Here is a 7,248-nt window from a genome sequence, read left to right as displayed (position 1 = left end):
CCAGCCGAGGGTGAATTTCTCCTCGGACGGACACTGGAGAACCAGGGACTTCATGGTAAAGGTTAGGGAACGACACGGCCAAGACCAATGGTTAAAAGGGGTGAACCCTTGAATGTCCTAGAAGCACCGATGTTAGGGAAATACCAAAGATAAAGGCTGCCACCTCCACATTAAAGACCCTGCACCTACCACCCTGGCCGCATTAATGGGGAAGTGACACCTGAACAGTGGAAGGGAAACTTCTGGTTACTATTCAAAGGCACTAAGAAAAGAAATATCTAGGCTAAGGGGGAGTTAGGGCAACACGTGTACAAAGTATCAAAAGGAAGAGTATTTAAGGAGAAACCTAGAACAGAAAAAGGGGACTGACTTTTTTGTAATCAAAAAGAAAAAGAAAAAAGAGGAAGAGATAATATAAGAACAACTCTCGGCTTACATCCGAGGAGGTTGATTTACAATATTCCTTGTTGTTTTCAAGTGTTAGCAATCTTTGACTTGTCATTTAATCCTTAGTCACTTCTAACCTGGGTTTCAAGCCCACACTCTACAAATTCATATTGTTTAAGGCTCATTGGGCTTGAGCTCGTAACTGTTCTTGGGGCCAGGTGCAATTGTGCGCTTACATAAACTAAGCACTGATCATTCAAATGAGGAGAAAAAACAAACGCTTAAAATGTTTCTAGATTCCATAGGCATGTATAATCGAAAAATTCTAACTAGATCTTTACAAATAGCTGGTAAAAATAAATAATAAAAAAAATAAGCAAATCAATTTTCTTCTAGACACATTTAAGATTTGGAGTCAACACCTATATAGAATTTTCTTCTTGAAACATTTGAGATTTGTCAGTATTTGTTGCCCTTCTGGAGACTAGAGTGAGATTTTGATTTCAAGATGAGGTCTGCGACAATTATGGCTTGGTTGTTGGTATTGCAATGGAGGCCGTGGTTGAGTTTCTGGCTAAACGAATTTGAGTTGTATGGGGATTAGAATAAGTCTAATTTGTTAAAACTTTTTTGACAAAACAAATTGTAAATTGGTGGTCATGTGTAATTTTCTAATAATAAAAAATATGATCCATCACTTAAAAGTTGACATATTATTGTTATGTTAGACACATAAGTAATAAAGTTTACAGAAGTTAACAGAATGACTAATAATGTTCATTTTTTAAACTTCAAGGACTAATAAAGCTCACTTGAAATTTAAAAGACCAAATATGCTCACAAAGTAAATTTTAAAGACTAACATTGTAATTTTGTCTTCTAACTTCCTCAACCTCTTAAAGAAAAGGCATTGCATATCTCACACTCTTAAAAAGGTGGACGTAAAATGTGAAATTATTGGATATTATGCGTAAGAAATATACCTGTACGTACAAGTTGTTGAGCTTTGTGGAGCCTAATTTATATTTGATCTGATTGATGACCCAACCCGACCCGAATAATGTTGCGTGGTTTTTAATGAGACATTTTCTGAGGCTTAGTCTATGGTGAATCCTGTGCGCAGGATGTATAAACGCTATTTTTGTAATTAAGGTTTGTTGTTGTCGTTGTGCGTGAGAGAGAAAAAGACTGTAGCTGCACTTTGTATTTTTCCCTGATAATAGTGAAATCCCTGTAACTCCGTGGACGTAGGCAAATTTCCGAACCACGTAAATACTGTCTTGTGCGTATGATTATTTTTCTTTGGCGTGTGTTTTCTCTATTTTTGTTTTTCACAGGTTTAGAAATTCGTGGAAATTCCCTACACAAGTGTGAAGCAACATTCATTCTTATATAAGGACGGGTAGAATTGGACTACCCACCCCCTAATTTGGTCTTAATAGGATTTGATTTAAGTCTTAAAAATCTAATTGTAAAAAAGTATTTAAAATGTAATTATGAAAAATAATAATAATTCTTAAAAATCTACTTTTTCCTGATTATATTTGGCATGATTAAAGGTCTGCTTAGTAGCGATGTTCAAGCATTATTGTTCAAATGATGTGAAAATTGTAGTTTAAAAAATATTGTAAAAATATGTATTTATAGTACTCATAGTGTAAAAAATATGTTTAGTATGTGTGTGTGTGTGTTTTTTTTTAAGTGGTAAAATTTTTTACTTTTTGTGACAATAATAGTACTTTTTAAGTTTTTTAATTTTTTACCGCGGCCCATCCATTCCCACAGCCACACACATTCTCATCTCCTTCTTCATTTTCTTCTTCCCATCTTCTTCTTCCTCTTTTTCCCCGTCTTCTTCTCATCTCCTTCTTCATTTTCTTCTTCCTTTTCTTTCCACCCATTCCCAAGGACCTATTTTGAAAGTCATAAAATTACACCCAAATCATTCAACCAAAACTAGTACCCACATGAGAATGAGAGAGAGCCCCACAGGTTTGGTGTTTTTTTTTTTTTTTTGTTTTTTCTGGGTTGGCAGTTTTTCCTTCTTTTTTTTTTTTTTTTTTTGGCTGCACTCTTGACTTTGTTCCTTTGTGAGAGTTAGAGGACAACGAATTGGAGAGAGAGATGAAGAGAAAACGTGAAAGAGAGAGCTAGCGGGTCCCATAGTTTTTAACTTATTTACAATAATGTCACTAAACATCATTGTTGCATCTTAAAAACTAGTACGAGGAGCTTCTTAAAATCAGTATTTATACACCATATTTTGAATAACATAACTCTAACACTCTTAAAAGCAACAACTTTTAGTATTTAAATATTAAAAACTGTTATTTAAAATGCAATACCAAGTAAACCTTTGCTAAACCAATGGACATTTTATGTAGCAGAGGGTTTTTATTTTTATTTTTTTGAGAAACATGTTTAACAGAGTTAATTAACACAAAAAACACATGTTTAATGAGTTAATTAAGAGAAAAAAGAATAAATTTTTAATGAGTTATTCTAGAATGATAGGATTAGGGATGGTTTTATTTTACGGTCCCCACTCAGTCCCACATGGCAGGGCAAACTACTTTGCCTAGTAGCGAATCAGAAATTTTTCCTAAGGCCGGCTGTGGTAAATAGAACGAAGTTCTCCAAGTAAAAAAATAAATAAAATAAAATAAGAATGACTAAAACAATATTTTATTTCACAATTTAACTTTAATTAACTCAACAAAGGTGTGTCCTGCATTCTTTCAAAGCATTAAAATTATTTATAATTATTTTTTAACTAAATTTCTTAGCAATATTTTTTCCATATGTGTGTTGTGGGGTCATGGATTTAGGGATTTGGCCGAGAGCATGTAGTTTTGGCCGAGAAGCATGGGTGGTCTGAGTCCGAGGAGTACTATCTCCTCCGATAAAGCTAAACGCAAATCTGGTATAGATCCTAATGATCAAGGATGACCTTTCAGGAAGTTCTAATGATAGCAACGAGCCTCATGAACGTACAAGAGGGATAAAAACTCAAAAATATCTAAGGGAAAGCTGCTACCACCGCATTAATGAGGAAGTGACCTTTGAATAGTATTATGGCAGCCTTACAGCGACACTAGAAAACTTTTAGAGGGGCTGATGGGACAAGTATCAGCATAAACCATCAACTGTCCACATGTTGTCCACGTGTAGGGTACAGATGAAGGGAGAGATGTAATATAAATAAGGGTAGAGATCCCAGAGAAGGAGGATGAAAAAATGAGAAGAGAAAGCACTGTAGCAATCTCAACAACTCCTGTAACCATTGTCGTCCAATATATACTAGAACAGAGCTCCTCGGACTGTGCTGAGGACAAACTTTCTCGCACAAACTAGGTTCAATTCTTGTTGGCTCATCATCCAAAACCATATTAACTATTATCCATGCACTAAAGCCTAGCTTTCTGACCCACTCTTTACAAATTTATTGTACTAGGTTCATTAGGCCAAGATCCTTTACATTTTGGGCTTGGTCTGAAAATTGTGTCCCTACAATTGGTGTCGTCTGTGGGGAGAGCTTGTGTGATAGTGAGTGCAACAGTTAAATATGATAGGATTAGGCCCCCATCAGTAAGAGTCCCTAGGGAAAGCCATTATGGTGGCTAGTTTACTATGTGAGCAAGTCACTACATGAGGCACACAGTTGTTGTCCTAACTTAGTTTCCGCTCGGATCTATATTACAAAGTGCGGATTATACGGGGAGGATTGCTGAATGGGGCATAGTTCTAGGGGCTTCTGACATCAAGTACATGCCTCGTACCTCTGTCAAGGGCCATGACCTCACGAATTTTGGTGGTCGAGTTCGCTGAACCTCCACTAAAGGAAGTGGCAGCAACATATGAGCAATTCAAAGGGGCTTTGCGGTGGGGCTAGTTCTTGAAGGTATATATTAATATCTTCTAATCTATTGAAGTGGTTAAACAGAAAATTAGCTATGCCGGGTCCTCGGACCTACTGCTTTGGGAAAATTAACACACACTGGCATCTTTAGAAGTGGTTAAACAAAACCTTAGTTATGCCGGGTCCTCGGACCTCCTGCTTTGGGGAAATTAACACACTCTGGCATCTATTAAAGTGTTAAAAGATTCTTACCTATGTCGAGTCCTCGGACCTCTTGCTAAGAAGAACCTTAGCTATGCCGGGTCCTCGGACCTCCTACTTTGGGGAAATTAACACACACTGGCATCTTTAGAAGTGGTTAAACACAACCTTAGCTATGCCGGGTCCTCGGACCTCCTGCTTCGGGAAAATTAACACACACTGGCACCTTTAGAAGTGGTTAAACAGAACCTTAGCTATGCCGGGTCCTTGGACCTCCTGCTTTGGGAAAATTAACACACACTGGCATCTTTAGAAGTGGTTAAACAGAACCTTAGTTATGTCGGGTCTTTGGACCTCCTGCTTTGGGGAAATTAACACACACTGGCATCTATTGAAGTGGTTAAACAAAACCTTAGCTATGTCTGGTCCTCTAACCTCCTGCTTTGGGGAAATTAACACACACTAGCATCTTTAGAAGTGGTTAAACAGAACCTTAGCTATGCCAGGTCCTCAGACCTCCTGCTTTGGGGAAATTAACACACACTGGCATTTATTGAAGTGGTTAAATAGAATCATAGCTATGCCGGGTCCTCGGACCCCCTGCTTTGGGGAAATTAACACACACTGGCATCTATTAAAGTGTTAAAAGAGTCTTAGCTATGTCGGGTCCTCGGACCTCCTGCTAAGAAGAGTCTTATCTATGTCTGGTCCTCGGACCTCCTGCTAAGAAGAGTCTTAGCTATGTCTGGTCCTCGGACTTCCTGCTAAAAAGAGTCTTAGCTATGTCGGGTCCTCAGACCTCCTGCTAAGAAGAACCTTAGCTATGCCGGGTCTTCAAACCTCCTGTTTTGGGGAAATTAACACACACTGGTATCTATTAAAGTGTTAAAAGAGTCTTAGCTATGTCGGGTCCTCGGACCTCCTACTAAGAAGAGTCTTATCTATGTCGGGTCCTCGGACCTCCTGCTAAGAAGAGTCTTAGCTATGTCTGGTCCTCGGACTTCTTGCTAAAAAGTGTCTTAGCTATGTCGGGTCCTCGGACCTCTTGCTAAGAAGAACTTTAGCTATGCCGGGTTCTCAGACCTCCTGCTTTGGAAAAATTAACACTCCATGACATCTCTCTTCAAAGTGTTTAAACTATAACACAATCATGCCTCGGTCCTCGGACTAGATAATGTGAGAAAGTTAACACTTCATGACATCTCTCTTCAAGGCATTTAAACTATAAACTTGATCATGCCTCAGTCCTCAGACCACATACTTTGGGGAATTATCATTCCACAACATCTATTTGTTTCTCACTAAGTATCAAGACAGACCTAAGAATAACCGAATCCTCAGATTGGTAGCTCTGAAAAGAGCAATTCACTGTATAAATATGGGGCGCGTGAAACGACACTCCCATAAGTGTAAATCAAAGGATCAAAGCAGAATCAACTCTTAAGAATTCAAAACCCCATTTTTCTCCTAGGATGCGAAGAGAAAATTGGAGTTTTTAGGGGCTATTGTGGGGTCATGGATTATGGGATTTGGCCGAGAGCATGTGGTTTTGGCTGAGAAGCATGGATGGTCCGAGTTCGAGGAGTACTATCTCCTCAGATAAAGCTAAACACAAATCTGGTATAGATCCTAATGATCAAGGATGACCTTTCAGGAAATTCTAATGATAGCAACGAACATCATGAACGTACAAGAGGGATAAGGACTCAAAAATATCTAAGGAAAAGCTGCTACCACTGCATTAATGAGGAAGTGACCTCTGAACAGTATTATGGCAGCCTTACAGCCATCCTAGAAGACTTTTAGAGGGGGCTGATGGGACAAGTATCAGCATAAACCATCAACTGTCCACATGTAGTCCACGTGTAGGGTAAGGATGAAGAGAGAGATGTAATATAAATAAGGGTAGAGATCCCAGAGAAGGAGGATGAAAAAAGGAGAAGAGAAAGCACTGTAACAATCTCAACAACTCCTGTAACCATTATCATCCAATATATACTAGAACAGAGCTCCTCGGACTATGCCGAGGACAAACTTTCTCGCACATACCGGGTTCAATTCTTGTTGGCTCATCATCCAAAACCATATTAACTGTTATCCATGCACTAAAGCCTAGCTCTTTGACCCACTCTCTACAAATTTATTGTACTAGGTTCACTGGGCCAAGATCCTTTACATTTTGGGCTTGGTTTGAAAATTGTGTCCCTACATGTGCATATATATATATATATATATATATATATATATATATATATATATATATGCACACAATTAAAAAATCATTCAAGAACTAATGTTTATCTTATTACGAAACTTGAATATTATAGATGGTTATCCATAAATTATGCACAATTTGAAATTCTGAATTAAATTATATAATTTCAATTACTCAATTCGGTCTAATAAACAAGTCTATAACCATAATTTAATTTAATTTAATTTAATTTTTCAAGCCACTATTATCAATTACACAAACAATTAAAAAAAAAACTATTTTATCAAATTATAATAAATTTAAGTAATAAACCATTCACACCTAACGTTATGATAATGATACTACTTCGGTCCACAATGTCTAATCTAGCTTTTTGGAAACCACAAACATCATAAAATAATATAATATAAAATAAATCCTAGTCTAGTTTACTTAAATTATTGTCTATCCCAATTAACATAGTCCTTATTCCTAAAGTGAAAAATCCACAGAAAATGTCTAAGTTTAGACCAATTAGTTTATGTAATGTGATTTATAAAATTATTTCTAAAGTTCTGGCAAATAGATTGAAACTGGTACTCCCATA

Source organism: Castanea sativa, chromosome 1 (assembly GCF_040712315.1).
Source record: "Castanea sativa cultivar Marrone di Chiusa Pesio chromosome 1, ASM4071231v1".
Taxonomy (NCBI): domain Eukaryota; kingdom Viridiplantae; phylum Streptophyta; class Magnoliopsida; order Fagales; family Fagaceae; genus Castanea; species Castanea sativa.
Note: the sequence above shows the minus strand (reverse complement) of the source record.